Source organism: Lynx canadensis, chromosome X (assembly GCF_007474595.2).
Source record: "Lynx canadensis isolate LIC74 chromosome X, mLynCan4.pri.v2, whole genome shotgun sequence".
Taxonomy (NCBI): Eukaryota; Metazoa; Chordata; class Mammalia; order Carnivora; family Felidae; genus Lynx; species Lynx canadensis.
The window spans coordinates 25,718,286-25,737,572 of NC_044321.2; the positions used below are offsets into that span (position 1 = coordinate 25,718,286).

A 19,287-nucleotide genomic window follows, 5' to 3' on the forward strand; every position below is an offset into this window, starting at 1 on the left:
GAATTTTAGTAAATGCTTTTTCTGCATCTATGCAGATGATCATGGGATTTTTAGCCTTCATTTTGTTAATGTGGTGTATCATGTTGATTGATTTCACATGTTGAACCACCCTTGCATCCCTGGAATGAATCCCACTTGATGATGGTACATGATCTTTTTAACATAGTGTTGAATTCAGTGGACTTTCTGAGGATTTTTACCTAATGTTGATCAGGGATATTAGTCTGTGGTTTTTCCTTTTTGGGGATATCCTTATCTGATTTTGGTATCATGCCGACCTCGTAAAATGAGTCTGGCAGCATTTACTCCTCTTCAAGAATTTTTGGAAAAGTTTGAGAAGAACAGTTGAGGAAGGAGAGTTCCCGGGAAGCCTGAGTCCCTGGCTAAGGAGCTGTAGATCACAGACAGATGGAGCCCTTCTCTTCCGGTGTGATTTCGATCATGGCCATTTCCAACGCCTTTGAACTGGAATTCGTTGCTGCGTTGGGGTACCATAAATTTGCACGTCCCTCTCAGGGAGACGTGGCCTTAAGAGATGACAGTATTCTGTCACAGGAGGAGCCTGTAATTCATCATTGGTTTTTCCAGTTTGCGCCATCCATAGGAATTCAGGACACTGAGTTGCTGCTCTCTGAATGGAGGAACCTGCATGCTTTGGTCCTCCTGTGCCAGCCCTCCGTCCATCTATGGCCAGAACCGTGAGCACGATTTGCATAAAGAGAACTGTGAGTCTGTGCCCCATGACACCCGGCTGCCCAAGAAATGTTCCAGGTGTAAATGCTGGCATGGGCAGCTTCACTGCTTTCCTCAGACATTTCTCCCACAGGGTGGTAAAGCACATTGTCCCCTCTTTTGCCCTTTTAGGTGGCCACGTGATGGGTGAGCACTTCCTGGTTTCCCGGACTCCAGAATCAACGCTGTCTTCGGGCCCTACTTTTTTTGCTAACTGGCATCTGCCTTGCTATACAAAGTTACTGGTAATGAATGCCTGCGTGCAATATTGGTCATGCAGGTTTCATGACCTGCAAAGGCTGTCCCTCCAATGTCCTGAGAGATGACCATTTGTTAGTTGCTTCGAAATAGTGATCAGATTTTCATACGGATCCCTCCCATTTCCTTAAAATACCAACTACTTTCCTCTCCCTGCCCTCTCCAAAGAAACTTCTTTTAGAAAAAGTCAGCCATATCTACGTTGTGACCAAGTTCTATGTTCGTGATACATGTATTTCTGCCAAGGGCTTCTTCTTATTATTTTCCTTTAACCCATTGAATCTGTCTTCAGATTATTCAAGACTACCCCTAAGGTGGAAGTGAGGATAAAGCTTTGAGTAGAGCTCATCGAAATCAACTAAGTCCTCATCCTTTAAAGGAAAGTAAAGGAAGTCCCTTAAGGGAGCAAACGAGAGGACAGGGGGCAGATATTAGAGGCAAGGAACAGGATGCTGAAGTATTGGAAGTGTGTGTGTGTGTGTGTGTGTGTGCGCGCGCGCGCAACAAGGAGAATAGATAGAAAAGAGGAAGCAAATGGGAGAGATGACGGAAAAAATAAAATGCATTAGTTGGTTGATCATTAGAGAGGCCTGAGGAGCAAGGTAAAAAGGTAAGTTGAAAGGCAAGTTTCTATCACGTATAGAAAGCCATAGAGGACAAGGATATCCTTTTTTTTCTCAATGCATTGTAAAAAGGATAAAGTCTCTTTGGAAAAAAAAATTCTAAGTTTCCCCAAGAAGAGAGCTTAATAAATTATGTTTTCTCTATACTTTGAAAGTATTTTAACTGCTGTAAAAGAGAAAATTTAGTTGTAAACCAGGTGATAAAACTATGTAAGACCCATTTTTATTTATTTTTTTATTTTTTTAGGAGGCTTTATTTATTTATTTATTTATTTATTTATTTTTTCAATATATGAAATTTATTGTCAAAATGGTTTCCATACAACACCCAGTGCTCATCCCAAAAGGTGCCCTCCTCAATACCCATCACCCACCCTCCCCTCCCTCCCACCCCCCATCAACCCTCAGTTTGTTCTCACTTTTTAAGAGTCTCTTATGCTTTGGCTCTCTCCCACTCTAACCTCTTTTTTTTTTTCTCCTTCCCCTCCCCCATGGGTTTGTGTTAAGTTTCTCAGGATCCACCTAAGAGTGAAAACATATGGTATCTGTCTTTCTCTGTATGGCTTATTTCACTTAGCATCACACTCTCCAGTTCCATCCACGTTGCTACAAAGGGCCATATTTCGTTCTTTCTCATTGCCCTGTAGTACTCCGTTGTGTATATAAACCACAATTTCTTTATCCATTCATCCGTTGATGGACATTTAGGCTCTTTCCATAATTTGGCTATTGTTGAGAGTGCTGCTAGAAACATTGGGGTACAAGTGCCCCTATGCATCAGTACTCCTGTATCCCTTGAGTAAATTCCTAGCAGTGCTATTGCTGGGTCATAGGGTAGGTGTAAGACCCATTTTTTTTTTAAACGTTTATTTATTTTGGGGACAGAGAGAGACAGAGCATGAACGGGGGAGGGGCAGAGAGAGAGGGACACAGAATCGGAAACAGGCTCCAGGCTCTGAGCCATCAGCCCAGAGCCCGACGCGGGGCTCGAACTCCCGGACCGCGAGATCGTGACCTGGCTGAAGTCGGACGCTTAACCGACTGCGCCACCCAGGCGCCCCTGTAAGACCCATTTTTAAAACACATTGTGTGTATGAGTATGCCCAGTAAAAATGGGAAATGTATTGAAAAAAAAGAAGCTTGAGACGAACAGATATTAAATCATGCAATGTCTAGTAGAAATCACCACTGAAGCTGTCTGGTCCTGGACTTTTGTTTGTTGGTAGGTATTTGATTACTGACTCAATCGCGTGGTGATGATTGGTCTATTCAGATTTTCTCTTTCTTCATCATTCAGTCTGGGAAGATTGTATGTTTGTAGGAAGTCACCCTTTCTGCAGCAGGCCCACAACTGTTCCAACCTGGGGTGCACCTGCTCACCAGGCTTAGCAGGGCCGAGTTTCAGAGAAACACAGGGGCAGGGTAAGCAGTGTTAGCAAGATATAGGGAGAGGGCAAAAATGGCATCCACTGTCACCTCCATCCCCGGAGTGAGCTCCAGTAGAGCCCTGCCCCTCAGCAGCCGCGTTAGGTTTAGCCAATGAATAGCCTTTGCGTATGCACTAGGCACTTTTCAACCTGCTATTTTATGCAGGGGGACCCTGGGCAAGTGAGTTTGTGTGCAAGCCCTTTAAGAGCAGAATCTCAGTTCCTACAGCCCTTTGGATCTTCTAGACGTAAGGCCCATTGGTTTTCAAAGCCAGATATTTGGGGGGGGGGGCTTGTCTTTCCAGTGCAGGTCCAGGGGTTGCGGTGCCTGATACGGGGCTCAAACCCCTTGGCGGTGCCTGATAAGGGGCTCAAACCCCTTGGTCCTCAGGAATACATTCCGTATTTGTAGGATGCCTCCCCCTTGTGGGAAGCTGCCCTGGGGGCGAGGTCTTTTGCTGTGGAAGAGCTGTTTAGGTCCTCCTCCGGTCTTTTGCGGAGAGAATTGTTCTGGATGTAGCTGTAGTTGGGGTGTGTTCATGGGAAGAAGCAAGTTTCAGGGTCTTCCTGTGCCACCAGGTTGAACCACCCCTTCTCCAAGTGAAATTTATAACCTCCCCTGTCCGAACAATGTGGACAGTTTAGTGGCTGTGTTTCAAGAAGTCAATGACACATCAGCAGAGATCATTTTAAAGGCTTGCAGAAAAGCATTTAGAGATGGCTGGTAAAATAGTGACATCTTGTGGTAAGAATTAGCAACAAAATTCCAAAAGTTCAGAAAAGGAAAGACCGGGAAGCCAAGTAAAATGGGGGAGAAAAACAACCACCACAAACACTCCAAAAAACAAACAAACAAACAAACAAACAAAACCTTATTAAATCTTTGGTTTATTTATTTATTTTTTATTTTTTTTAATGTATGAAATTTATTGTCAAATTGGTTTCCATACAATACCCAGTGCTCATCCCAAAAGATGCCCTCTTCAATGCCCATCACCTACCCTTCCCTCCCTCCCACCCCCCATCAACCCTCAGTTCTCAGTTTTTAAGAGTCCCTTATGCTTTGGCTCTCTCCCACTCTAACCTCTTTTTTTTTCCTTCCCCTCCCCCATGGGTTTCTGTTAAGTTTCTCAGGATCCACATAAGAGTGAAACCATATGGTGTCTGTCTCTCTCTGTATGGCTTATTTCACTTAGCATCACACTCTCCAGTTCCATCCACGTTGCTACAAAGGGCCATATTTCGTTCTTTCTCATGGCCACGTAGTACTCCATTGTGTACATAAACCACAATTTCTTTACCCATTCGTCAGTTGATGGACATTTAGGCTCTTTCCACAATTTGGCTGTTGTTGAGAGTGCTGCTAGAAACATTGGGGTACAAGTGCCCCTATGCCTCAGCACTCCTGTATCTCTTGGGTAAATTCCTAGCAGTGCTACTGCTGGGTCATAGGGTAGGTCTATTTTTAATTTTTTGAGGAACCTCCACACTGTTTTCCAGAGCGGCTGCACCAGTTTGCATTCCCACCAACAGTGCAAGAGGGTTCCCGTTTCTTCACATCCTCTCCGGCATCTATAGTCTCCTGATTTGTTCATTTTGGCCACTCTGACTGGCGTGAGGTGATATCTGAGTGTGGTTTTGATTTGTATTTCCCTGATGAGGAGCGACATTGAGCATCTTTTCATGTGCCTGTTGGCCATCTGGATGTCTTCTTTAGAGAAGTGTCTTTTCATGTTTTCTGCCCATTAATTCACTGGGTTATTTGTTTTTCAGGTGTGCAGTTTGGTGAGCTCTTTATTAGATTTTGGATACTAGCCCTTTGTCTGATAGGTCATTTGCAAATATCTTTTCCCATTCCGTTGGTTGCCTTTTACTTTTGTTGATTGTTTCCTTTGCTGTGCAGAAGCTTTTTATCTTCATGAGGTTCCAATAGTTCATTTTTGCTTTGAATTCCCTTGCCTTTGGAGATGTGTCCAGTAAGAAATTGCTGCGGCTGAGGTCAGAGAGGTCTTTTCCTGCTTTCTCCGCTAGTGTTTTGATGGTTTCCTGTCTCACGTTCAGGTCCTTTATCCATTTTGAGTTTATTTTTGTGAATGGTGTGAGAAAGTGGTCTAGTTTCAACCTTCTGCATGTTGCTGTCCAGTTCTCCCAGCACCATTTGTTAAAGAGACTGTCTTTTTCCCATTGGATATTCTTTCCTACTTTGTCAAAGATTAGTTGGCCATACGTTTGTGGGTCTAGTTCTGGGGTTTCTATTGTATTCCATTGGTCTATGTGTCTGTTTTTGTGCCGACACCATGCTGTCTTGATGATTCCAGCTTGGTAGTAGAGGCTAAAGTCTGGGATTGGGATGCTTCCTGCTTTGGTCTTCTTCTTAAAATTACTTTGGCTATTCGGGGCCTTTTGTGGTTCCATATGAATTTTAGGATTGCTTGTTCTAGCTTCGAGAAGAATGCTGGTGCAATTTTGATTGGGATTGCATTGAATGTGTAGATACCTTTGGGTAGTATTGACATTTTGACAATATTTATTCTTCCAATCCATGAGCAGGGAATGTCTTTCCATTTCTTTATATCTTCTTCAACTACCTTCATAAGCTTTCTATAGTTTTCAGCATACAGATCTTTTACATCTTTGGTTAAATTTATTCCCAGGTATTTTATGCTTCTTGGTGCAATTGTGAATGGGATCATTTTCTTTATTTGTCTTTCTGTTGCTTCATTGTTAGTGTATAAGAATGCAACTGATTTCTGTACATTGATTTTGTATCCTGCAACTTTGCTGAATTCATGTATCAGTTCTAGCAGACTTTTGGTGGAGTCTATCGGATTTTCCATGGATAATATCATGTCATCTGCAAAAAGCGAAAGCTTGACTTCATCTTTGCCAATTTTGATGCCTTTGATTTCCTTTTGTTGTCTGATTGCTGATGCTAGCACTTCCAACACTATGTTAAACAACAGTGGTGAGAGTGGACATCCCTGTCGTGTTCCTGATCTCAGGGAAAAAGCTCTCAGTTTTTCCCCATTGAGGATGATGTTAGCTGTGGGCTTTTCATAAATGGCTTTGATGATGTTTAAGTATGTTCCTTCTATCCCGACTTTCTCCAGGGTTTTTATTAAGAAAGGTTGCTGAATTTTGTCAAATGCTTTTTCTGCATCGATTGACAGGATCATATGGTTCTTATCTTTTCTTTTATTAACGTGATGTATCACATTGATTGATTTGCGAATGTTGAACCAGCCCTGCATCCCAGGAATGAATCCCACTTGATCATGGTGAATAATTCTTTTTATATGCTGTTGAATTCGATTTGCTAGTATCTTATTGAGAATTTTTGCATCCATATTCATCAGGGATATTGGCCTGTAGTTCTCTTTTTTTACTGGGTCTCTGTCTGGTTTAGGAATCAGAGTAATACTGGCTTCATAGAATGAGTCTGGAAGTTTTCCTTCCCTTTCTATTTTTTGGAATAGCTTGAGAAGGATAGGTATTATCTCTGCTTTAAATGTCTGGTAGAATTCCCCAGGGAAGCCACCTGGTCCTGGACTCTTATTTGTTGGGAGATTTTTGATAACTGATTCAATTTCTTCTCTGGTTATGGGTCTGTTCAAGCTTCCTATTTCCTCCTGTTAGAGTTTTGGAAGTATGTGGGTGTTGAGGAATTTGTCCATTTCTTCCAGGTTGTCCAGTTTGTTGACATATAATTTTTCATAGTATTCCCTGATAATTGCTTGTATTTCTGAGGGATTGGTTGTAATAATTCCATTTTCATTCATGATTTTATCTATTTGGGTCATCTCCCTTTTCTTTTTGAGAAGCCTGGCTAGAGGTTTGTCAACTTTGTTTATTTTTTCAAAAAACCAACTCTTGGTTTCGTTGATCTGCTCTACCGTTTTTTTAGATTCTATATTGTTTATTTCTGCTCTGATCTTTATTATTTCTCTTCTTCTGCTGGATTTAGGGTGTCTTTGCTGTTCTGCTTCTATTTCCTTTAGGTGTGCTGTTAGATTTTGTATTTGGGATTTTTCTTGTTTCTTGAGATAGGCCTGGATTGCGATGTATTTTCCTCTCAGGACTGCCTTTGCTGCATCCCAAAACGTTTGGGTCGTTGTATTTTCATTTTCATTTGTTTCCATATATTTTTAAATTTCTTCTCTAATTGCCTGGTTGACCCATTCATTCTTTAGTAGGGTGTTCTTTAACCTCCATGCTTTTGGAGGTTTTCCAGACTTTTTCCTGTGGTTGATTTCAAGCTTCATCGCATTGTGGTCCGAAAGTATGCATGGTATGATCTCAATTCTTGTATACTTATGAAGGGCTGTTTTGTGACCCAGTATGCGATCTATCTTGGAGACTGTTCCATATGCACTCGAGAAGAAAGTATATTCTGTTGCTTGGGATGCAGAGTTCTAAATATATCTGTCAAGTCCATCTGATCCAATGTATCATTCAGGGCCCTTGTTTCTTTATTGACCATGTGTCTAGATGATCTATCCATTGTTGTAAGTGGGGTGTTAAAGTTCCCTGCAATTACCACAATCTTGTCAATAAGGTTGCTTATGTTTGTGATTAATTGTTTTATATATTTGGGGGCTCCCGTATTCGGCGCATAGACATTTATACTTGTTAGGTCTTCTTGATGGATAGACCCTGTAATTATTATACAATGCCCTTCTTTATCTCTTGTTCCAGCCTTTAATTTAAAGTCTAGTTTGTCTGATATAAGTATGGCTACTCCAGCTTTCTTTTGGCTTCCGGTAGCATGATAAATAGTTCTCCATCCCCTCACTTTCAATCTTAAATCTTTGTTTTTGAAGATAAAGTGAATTTGTTTGATTTTGGCTGTGGGCTTTGAGAAAAAATTCTCGGTTTTGCCTTCTAACTGTATTTCCCATACCAATAGAGACAAAGGAGTCTAAATTGAGAAAATAAAACCCTGCTTATAGAAACAAGTAGGGCATTGCAAACATTTCCTTCTGTAAACTCGGCACTTAAAAATATTTAGGGGCCCCTGGGTGGCTCACTCGGTTAAGCGTCCAACTCCTGGTTTCTGCTCGGGTCACGATCTCACAGTACCTGAGTCCCAGCCCCGTGTCGGGCTCTGCGCTGGCAGCGTGGAGCCTGCTTGGGATTCTCTCTCTCCCTCTCTCTCTGCCCACCCCCACTTGCACTGTCTCTGTCTCTCTCAAAATAAATACATACACTTTAAAAAAAAACAAAGAAAAATTAAAAACTAAGCCAAAAATATTTACATTTGAAAGTCCTGTAGCGCGAAAGACTGGGTTTTTTTTTTTAACTTTAAATGAAAAGAAAGTGTGCCCGTGTTCCTTCTCCTGACCCCAGCAGTCAGCCACACGCGGGTAGACAGTGCATGCCTTCTGTGTCCCTGATATCTGTCTCTGACTGCAGAATGAGTCCTGCCTGTACAGCATAGGGCTGCAAACGCCTGAAAGCTAACACCCCCAATGAGCTGCTTTCAGTTCCGAGTGAGGTCCCAAAGGAATAAATGGCTCAGTTTTGTAAACCGTCAGTGAGACAGTTCCGGGTCGCGTTCTCCATGGTCTCTCGGGGGGTCCCCGGCAGGACTGGACAGTTTGCCACAGCAGTGGCTTGCTCGTCAACGCACCTTTCTTTTCTTTTTTTTCCGAGCTCCTTCACCATGCCTCCTGGGGTCACCAAGTCATAAAGTCCATGCCCCCAAATCATGGTTGCAGGGTTATCCTTTGGAGGAATCCGAGCAAGTCTAGTGATCTATCCGTGCTGCATACGCACGGACAAGTGTGTTATTCACAAAATACCAGAATGAAAAGGCCTCAGTAAGGAAAGAGGGCACTTCCCCTCTGGGGCTTTTGTATCCATACTTAAATCCCTGCAAGAAAACTTGAACTGGGTGCTAAAAGCTGGTTGTACCAATTGATTTTCTAATCGGTTGGGAGATAATAGATTAAGATTCCATGCATGAAGACCCAATAATTAGAAATATGTTTTATAAAACACGTTGATCCATTAAGAGTTTTTTCTTTTCTAGTGATCAATTTAATTAACTCTTTTTCAGTTCTTTCGAGTGCATGTGAGAGGCAGAGACACCAGTGAGTATCTCAGTATTTTATACAAAACAGGTCCCAATGCAGGAGGTGATATACAGGAAGTTGGGGGGGGGGGCAGTAAGGTTAGTCGCACTTTGACCATCAATCACATGTAAATTTCAACCCCCCGGCCGCAACTTTGCATCGAATCAATTTATTCCCACCTGATGGCAATGTAGGAGCAAAGAAAAAAAGCTGTTTTATATTGGCATGATGAAAATTGCAAAATAAATCTCAAATGTATTCACCTGAACTCTTGGTCACAAACAAGTCAAATGTGCTAACTACGGCAAGTGACTAATAGCACTTTATACACCCAGTGATGTGGGTAAAGTCATGTTTTTATTTCCCTTTACTAGAAAACCATTTCCAGGTCAATTACTCATCTCCTCAGGTGGTAAATTCATGAAGTTTAATAATCATTAAACTAAAGGAAAAGATTTATCTGCCCCAAGTTTCAGAATAAATGCTTTTCTTGAAATCACCGTGTGTTCTAATATCTAATCCCCGTCTTGAAATCTACGCATGTCTCCCACTTCATCGCACTTCTGAGCCCCAAAGTTTCTTTACACCCGGAGGTATAATGATATCAATAGTGAGGCCCTCTGCCTAGTGTGTTACATACACTGTTTTGTCCAATACCTGTAAGACTGTGACATCATGATAACGATAGACATTTTACAGATGACAACGCTGAATCTTTAGGAAGCTTGTCCACAGTCTGATCTGTCTGACTGAAAAATCAAGCTCTTCCTTGGGGCATCAGCTAGCCATTGCTGCCTAATAAGCAGTCACAAGATCTCAATGGTATTCAACACTAACCGTTTATTTTTCACCCTTCCACATCCTAGGTGAAGTTGCCCAATCGATCTTGGTCGGGCTTAACCAGACGGCTCCAAGCTGCGGGTGGGATCCCGCTCTGCCTCACACATCCGTCCACCTCCTCGGACCACGGTCTTCCCACGGTGATGACAGAGGCGCAGAGGGTAAGCCGAACACGCCGGGCCTCGTGAGGCCCAAACTGGCAACCGGTAGAGTGTTCTTTCCATCCACATCCCGCCGACCAAAGCCCGTTGTGTGGCCAAGCTCAGAGTTAAGGGGCGTGAAAGTATATCCCTCTTTCACCGAAAGGACGTGCAAAGTTACACGGCAGACGAGCGTGGACACAGGGAAGGGTGAGATACTGGAAACAGGCATTCAGCATGTCCCAGTCACTCTGTCACTGGGCTCCCGTAGGGGTACAGTCTTCCGTAAATACTGTGACGTGCGTGTGTCTGTAGTGAGGTCACGAATGAGCTATCGTTCTGACACGCTTCGGGATAGGGAAAGCATATCTACTGTGATCAGCGAACCCGACGTGGGTGAAGGATCTCTCAGAGAAAGAAAGGAGAGCTTCAGAACTAACCAGGACTGGGAACCCGAGGGCATTCTAGTCAAAGAAAATGGCATTCACGTAGGACCAGTGGTCTTCAAGAAGAGGTAAAGAATCTGGGTCCCCTACGAGTAAAGAGCAGTGGGAGAAAGCTTGGAAAACGAAGTGTAGAACAAGTAATCAGTGATCTTGAGTGTCAGGACCTAGAATTTGGATTTTATAAGATCATAAGAGTGCTTCGATGCAGGGAAATGATGGAAGTCAGAACCGAGAGATCCTTCACCCGCGTCGGGTTCGCTGGGCAGGGCCCATCAGAGCCCCGAAACAGGCAACTTTCTCTTGGACGCTCCTTACTCTCGCCTCCAGTCATGCCCGTCCAGTCTGTTTCTCCTGTCCCCACGACAAAATATCCCGCCCCTGTAGCCCGCCCTCCCTAAACCCCACCCTCCGCCCTTCTTTTTGGAAATCGTTATTTACTTATTGTGAGAGGAGCGGAGCGAGAGCATGAGCAGGGGAGGGGCAGAGAGAGAGAATCCCGAGCCTGATGCGGGGCTCGATCTCCTGGGGTGAACCGTGAGATCGTGACCCGAGCCAAAACCCGGAGTCAGAGCCTCCACCGACTGAGCCACCCAGGCGCCACCGCCCTGCATTTCAAGGCTGAACTATCAGACAGCTCGCACCCCTGAGGTAGTGACAGCCGAATAAGTTGAACAGGCATCCCTGGGTGCAGGCCACGTGTGCTTACTACATAGCCGCTGTCAACAAAATTTTCCGCAGTAAAACTCCTGTATCTTCTAATGAACTCACGAGTGTAGGAAAATACGACAGAGGTACTGTGCTATTATCCCCTTATTATTGGTCAAAGAAGACTAATAACGTTATTCCCTGTCAACTATTATTAGTTCACATGGGAGAAGGGGCAGGAAAGAGACAAACCGACCTGTTCCCTGGGTCTCCTCGTGACGCCCCGGCGGCCTCTGAAGTTCTTCCTCAGCTGCTCTAGGTACCGAGGGACACGGTTTGAAAACCTGTCAATGAACTGTCTTGCCAGGAATGTCTGGTGGGTCCTGTCGTCTTTCACATCACACCTCCGTGAAAGCATGAAGCTACCTTGGTGCCAGGGCCTCTGTGATGTGATCTGAGACGCATGGGAAGTATTTTTCCCTTTCAGTCTGCCACGGCGTCTGCTTATCTGCCAATGTACCACCCCTTTGGTCCAGGGCATCTTCTTGTCCAGAAGTCACTTTGTTGTTGTTTTTTTTTTTTTTAATTTTTTTTTCCAACGTTTATTTATTTTTGGGACAGAGAGAGACAGAGCATGAACGGGGGAGGGGCAGAGAGAGAGGGAGACACAGAATCGGAAACAGGCTCCAGGCTCCGAGCCATCAGCCCAGAGCCCGACGCGGGGCTCGAACTCACGGACCTCGAGATCGTGACCTGAGCTGAAGTCGGCCGCTTAACCGACTGCGCCACCCAGGCGCCCCTAGAAGTCACTTTGAAAAGTGTAAAATCTCTTTAGAGAAACAACCCGTCAGTCTGTGAATATCTTAGCTTGAATAGGGATTTGGGGGCAGCCTTGAGACAGCACATGTAGGTGGGGTAAGAACTGTAAGGCCTGGATATGCGAGGGGCCCGGTGAAGAGGGGTCAGAAGAAGCTGGGGTGGGGGGGTGAAGTAAACAGAAAAAAAGGAGATATAAGTGGAAAGGTGAGGAGAACTCAAAACAGAGGCGAGTCTCGTCTGAGAAATACTTTTTCACTCATGAGCCCTGGCACCTTGTGTGTAGAGGTCATGTTCTCTGAACCCAGACGCTTTAGGAAGTCCGTTTCCCTCTGCTCCTGTGGGGAAAGCCTGGTAGGTGAGCTTCCTTTGGAGTCCCCGCTCATGGTGGGATTTGCTGTAATTCTGATTGATCCAGAGCTCACATCGTCCATTTCAAACCATATGGTTTTGGAGTGAATTGCCGCAAAATTGCTTATTTCATATTTTTCATAGATGCTGGGAAGGAGAAATGGGACAAAACGGGCATAGTTTGGGCTTATCTGCTAGCTGCGTTACCTTTTCTAACGGCTATCGTGTGGTCAGTGGTCAACTGTCCCCTCCTCAAGAGCAAAAAGATACAGAATTCGTTGAATTCCTCTTGGACTTAGAACATTCTAGCAGGTAGCAGGTAGTTGCTGAAAAAGTACAAATTCGTAAGACCTAAGAAGAATTTTAACGTTTCCTGTAAAATTCTGTAGGACTTTACTGAGAGCTTCCAGTGTATTTGTTTAACTCAGTTCAGCAAATAAGCATTGCCTTTTTTCATGCCGGGCACTGTGCTGACAAAAGCAGAGATAAATGGGACATTCTGTCTGTACTCAACATGCTCCAAGTCTAAGGGAGGAAGACAGAGATACGGATGACTGTATTACCGTGTGCAAAGCGCCACATCCGAGGGACAAAGAGAGCAGTGTGGGAATAAGCAAGTGAAGGAGTGGTCTAGTCAGGCTTCCAGCGAGAGGGAGAAAGGTAGGTCAGGGGCGGAATTTTGGCTAAGGTGAGCCTTGAAAAGCCCCTGGAGACTTGGAGCTGGAGAAAGGTGTGATTAGATCAGCTGTCTCAAAAAAGCACTCAGGCAGGGAAAAAGCAGTCGAACTACTTAAGAGATTCTTGCAATCAATCACTCAAGAACTATTAAAAGAGACCAAATAAAATGTGGAGCCTGGGGACAGAGGAGGGACTTCCTCTAGGTGACCTCAGGAGGTGGAAATAATGAAAGCTTAGTACTCGAACGAGAGGTTTATAAAAGGTAACTACTTTTTTCACATATATGAGAAACCCAAAATTTTCCCCTTCCTGTCGTGCATTGTGGAAGTTGTCGTGCTCCCTCTAACTAAGAAAGAAACCGAGAAGCCCTTCCTCGGGAATAGTCAAGCAGCTGCTAAGGATGAGGCGTTAGTCCCCGGTCACTGGAGGACTCACATTCCCATTTGAAACGGAACGACTGGGGTATTTTCCAAGGAAAGCCTTATTTGAAATAGCTGCCCTCGTGGCGTGCATAAGAGAAGGTTCAGTTCGGGCTTACATGTCTTCGTACCATGGTCAATTTCTGAGACTCACTTTGTCACACAAGTACTGTGCAAAACATTGTAAAAGCGGGGAGAAAATAAAATGTTGGCATTCCGGGATTAGTGCGGGATATCATGTAGTGGGTAAAGATTAACAGTGGTAGTGAGATGTCACCCCATCAATTAAGAGCCCATTATTGGGGGCACCCGGGTGGCTCAGTCAGTTGAGCATCCAACTCTTGATTTCAGCTCAAGTCATGATCTCATGGTTCATGGGTTTGAGCCCCACATCGCTGTCGGCACAGAGCCTGCTTGGGATTCTCTCTCTCCCTCTGTCTTGGCCCCTCCCCTGCTCTCGTGCTCGCGCTGTCTCTAAAAATAAATAAATAAGCATTGTTAAAAAGCACCCAGTATTGAATGCCAGTGCCCAGAGGTCTACCTGACATCGAGTAGTACTCAGAGAATATCTGATGGATGAATAAATGAAGAAACAGGAAAAGTAGATATCAAGAATACATAAATTAGTTTCTCGTGATATTTGTCTCTGAAATGGTAAGAAAATACTAATGCCCCGCCTTGTGTGGTTGCAGTAAAAAAGCATAATAAATATTTTGTCATATCCTGTGGGGTTTTTTCCCCATTTCCATTTTCTGACGTTCAAACCACTGCTCACTTCCACCAGAAGTGGGAACATGTTTCCGTTTTTAGAATAGCATATGGATTGACTTTTCCCCCTTCTTGTATCTTGGGGGAGGGAATATTTTTATGAATAAACAAAATGTGGAATTAGATCCATACATTCAGGACAAAAATAAAGTGGGAAAAAACCTTGGGATATTAGGGCAAATCGTGGTAGAGGTGAGCGGCCATGAATACCCCCACGTTAACTAGTGGGGCACAATCCTACCCACAGAAAGAGAGCTGAATCCCAAACCCACCAGAAACAAAAGAAAAATGTGACCCAATATGTCAAAAGTCAGTGAACGTTTTTATGACCCGTCAACTGTATCATTGCGAGTCGTTAGAGAGGAGATTTTGATGAACATCCATTTTTGCATCGAGAGAAATAAATGAGCCGCCATTTCTTTCCTTCTCTTTGTTCTCACCTTCAAGTTGTTAAGGTCTTTGAGAAGAATAAAAGATGACACTTCCGTAGCTCACAAATCAGACTTAACTGTTCCCATGTCAGTTTGAGTTTAGAAAAGATTACTTTCATCTAACAGCCCTCTCGGATACAATACTACAGTGGGGTACCGTGTCACCTCCAGAAATGATTTATACCGTGGCTATCTAAATTTTAAAATATTAGAGAACTCTGCCTTCTATCTATATCCATGCTTTTAAAACAGCCCCCAACAGCACAAAGAACAAAGGAAGAACGTTTTCATATTCCTGAACTACCTACAACCCTAAATTAAGTTAGTCTTTAGAAAACCGTTCAAAACAGAAGTCAAAAGGAACACACACACACTCACACACACACACACACACACACACACACACACCCCTTCTCCAGTTTTCCAGCCATCATAAGAGAAACAGCTCAGACCTAAGACTTGGTTACTTTTCATCCGAAAAATCAGAAACTGAAAGTAAGAGACCCTTGTGAGGATCGCAGGGACGATAAGAGATGTACACAAATCCTTAATATCTACACAGTGATAAGGTCACTGTCTTGGGAAGGCGTCAAAAGTGACGATACTCAGAGAAGGAAAGGAGAGCTTCAGAACTAACCAGGACTGGGAACCCAAGGGCATTCTAGTCAAAGAAAATGGCATTCACGTAGGACCAGTGGTCTTCAAGAAGAGGTAAAGAGTCTGGGTCCCCTACGAGTAAAGAGCATTGGGAGAAAGCTTGGAAAACGGAGTGTAGAACAAGTAATCAGTGATCTTGAGTGTCAGGACCTAGAATTTGGATTTTATAAGATCGTAAGAGTGCTTCGATGCAGGGAAACGATGGAAGTCAGTTGCATTTTAGATTCATTAGGAAGTAGAAGAGAGAGAGACTGGGTTCTACTCCTGAAGCCAAGACTACACTGAATGTTAAGTAACGGAACCTTAAACCAGAGCATCAGCAGGAGGGATGGAAAGGAAGCTCCAAATTCAACAGGTATAAAATGACACAATGGCTTGCAGCTTCCAGTTCTGCATGTAAGGAGCTTGGAAGCGACCACATTGTCCTAACAATAGGTAAAAAGCCGAACGGGCTGGAAAACCAGCAACTCTTCTTAGTTTCAGAAGAGAGGGGAGGATGCAGCGTAGCTCACTGCCCCCAAGATTGGAGAGACAGACAAACAAATGCAGGGAATCACAGTTTATTGGAGCAGAGACTCATGAGTGGAAACTGTGATAACCAGTGCCAGGGTAGAAAAAGCTGACCTATAATTGATGAGCTGATGGAGGCTCAGTGCTGGGACAAATGGACATCCACATACAAAAAAAAAAAAAAAAAAAAAAAAGAATCTAGACACAGACCTCACACCCTTCACAAAAATTAACTCAAAATGGATCCTAGACCTAAACGTAAAACCTCAGACTATGAAACTCCTAGAAGATAACGTAGGAGAAAACCTAGATCACTTTGGGTATGGTGATGCCTTTTTAGATACACCACCAAAGACACAATCCGTGAAATAAATAACTGATAAACGGAAGCTTATTAAAATTAAAAAGTTCTGCTCTATGAAAGACAATATCAAGAGAATGGAAAAGACAAGTTACAGGGTGAGATAAAATATTTGCAGAAGAAACATTGGATAAAGAACTATTATGTGAAATACACAAAGAACTCTTTAAACCCACAGTAAGAAAATGAAGAACCCAATTAAAAGTGGACCAAAGACCTTAACAGACCCCTCACCAAAGATCGACAGATGACAAAATAAGCACGTGAAAAGATGTCTCACATCATGTGTCATCAGGCAAATGCAAATTAAAACAAAGAGATACCACTATTAGACCTGCTAAAATGGCCAAAATCCAAAATACTGACAACACCAAATGCTGGTGAAGATGTGGAACAACAGGAACTCTCGCTCATTGCTGGCAGGAATGCAAAATGGTGCAGCCGCTGTGAAACACACTTTGGCAGTTTCACATATAACAAAACATACTTTGGGGCACCTGGGGGGTTCAGTCACTTGAGTGTCCACTTCCACTCAGGTCATGATCTCATGGTTCTTGAGTTCGAGCCCCACATGGGGCTCACTGCTGTTAGCACAGAGCCTGCTTTGGATCCTCTGTCCCCCTCTCACTCTGCCCCTCCCCCACTCATGTTCTCTCTCTCCCTCTCTCTCTCTCAAACACAAATAAACGTTTAAAAACAAAACAAAACAGGGGCGCCTGGGTGACTCAGTCGTTAAGCACCTGACTTCGGCTCAGGTCATGATCTCACGGTTTGTAAGCTTGAGCCCCACATCAGGTGGCCACGAGCCCTGCTTTGGGTGAGCCTGCTTCTCTCTCTCTTTCTCTCTCTCTCCCTCTCAGCCCCTAGTGGGACTCTGTGTCTCTCTCTCCCTCTGCCCTTCGTGGGATTCTCTCTCTCTGCCCCTCACTCACTTGCACCCCCCCCCCAAACAAAACAAAACAAAACATATTCTTATCGTATAACCCATTAATCATGCTCTGTGGCATTTACCCACAGGAGTTGAAAACTTAATTCCACAGAAAAACCTGAACACCGATGTTCATAGAAGCTTCGTTCATAATTGCCAAATCTCGGAAGCATCTGGGATGCCCTTCAGTAAGTGAATGGATAAATAAAGAGTGGTACATCCAGGCAGCGGAATATTCAGAGCTAAAGAGAAATGAGTTACCAAGTCAGGAAAAGACATGGAGTTTAAATGCGTATTCCTAAGTGAAAGAAGGCAGACTGAAAAGGCTACATGCTGTAAGATTCCAACCATATAACCTTTTGGAAAAGGCAAAACCATGGGGACAATAAGATCAGTGGATGCGGAGTGGGTGGGGAGGGTGGAGGTAAACTATGGACTTTAGGTGATTATGATCTGTCAATGTAGATTCATCCTCGGTAAAAAAAAATAAAGAAATGAAAATAAAAAGTACCATTTGGGTGAGTGCTATTGATAATGGCAAAGATTACACGTGTGTTGGGGCCCAGGATGTGTGAGACATTCTCAGTACCTTCCTCTCAGTTTTGCTGTACATCTAAAACTGACCCATAAAACAATCAAGTCTTTTAACAAGAGAGACATAATCTCCAGGATTTTCTAAGTTCTGAGATGTGAGGACAAAATGGGTGCAGATACCTATGAATTCTCTGTGAAGTCTGTGTGACTGGGAAAATGGTGTGGCATTTACGCAAATCAGAAGCCAAGAAAGTAGAAGACGTGGAAGACGAGAGATAATTAGGTCATGTTTAGAACATGTTGAATGGGAAATAAATAAATTAAATATGTTGAATTTGAGGTCCCCATGGAGCAACCGGCTAGGAAGTTCTACCTAGCGTTCAGTGCCATGAGGCCTGAACTTAAATAGACCTATTCAGTTTTGTGACTTCTTGTGTGTGAGCGGAAACGCTAGATAGTAGAGTTTATCATAGGCTAGATGTTGTCAGCCGCCTGTGAGTTAGACCCACCTGGAAGGAAGTCAAGGTCTCACTGCAGAACAAGACGCATCTGGAATGAGGCCAAGAAGAATGACTATTTCAAATGACTAGCAAAAACAGTGTTAACATGGCTGGTCTCAGAATGGATAAAACAGAAGGAACAAACCTTGTGTTATTTCCCTGTGTCATACTTCCTCTTTTCCCCTGATTTGCATGCCTTTTGCATTGTTACCTCTTTCTCTTCAAGCCTTTTAGATCTCTTCGCATCTTTTACCTTGCTACTAGACTTGTAGGACGGTATACCCAGTGGTTGTAATTGAATCGTTGTTTCCAAATGCAGTGTTTAGACATAAACTTCAGTTACTTAACAAAAAAGTGCGGAGCCCAATGTGGGGAGCCCGGTGTGGAACCCAAGATGGAGCCGGAACTCACAACCACGATCATGGCCTGAGCCGAGATCAGGAGTCAGACACTTAACCAACTGAGCCACCCAGGCACCCCACAGAATGAGCTTTTGTAAAAAATCAATTTTGTGGGGCGCCTGGGTGGCTCGGTCGGTTGAGCGTCCGACTTCAGCTCAGGTCACGATCTCGCGGTCTGTGAGTTCAAGCCCCGCGTCGGGCTCTGGGCTGATGGCTCGGAGCCTGGAGCCTGCTTCGGATTCTGTGTCTCCCTCTCTCTCTGCCCCTTCCCCGTTCGTGCTCTGTCTCTCTGTCTCAAAAATAAATAAACGTTAAAAAAAATGTTAAAAAAAAATCAATTTTGTCAGACAAAGGAATAGAGTAAATTTTGGCAGGTTAGCAAAGCAAGATTTTCCCCTCACCAGATTGCCAGCACATAAACAAAAGATGGAAGGGGGAAGCAAGAGAGGGAGAAGGAAGCAGAGGAGGGGTGAGAAATGAAGAAGAACAAGAAAGGAAGAAAGCAAAGTAGGAGAGAAGGAGAAAGGAAGGAAAAAATGTTTTGATTGGATCCTTTGAGGTGCTGGAGAATCACATAAAGATGATTGTTTTGTTTCTTTTTCAGGCTTTTATTTAAATTCGGGTTGGTTAACATATAGTGTACTATTTATTGATTTCAGGAGTAGAATTTAGTGATTCATCACTTACACACAACACCCAGTGCTCATCGTCACAAGTTCCCTCCTTAATCCCCGTCACCCATTTAGCC

General features: G+C 43.7%; 1 pseudogene; it reads left to right on the plus strand.

The window, feature by feature from the left end:
• The first annotated feature begins 408 nt into the window (after positions 1-408).
• On the plus strand, positions 409-981 carry LOC115506687 (annotated as a pseudogene).
• Positions 982-19,287: the final 18,306 nt, after the last annotated feature.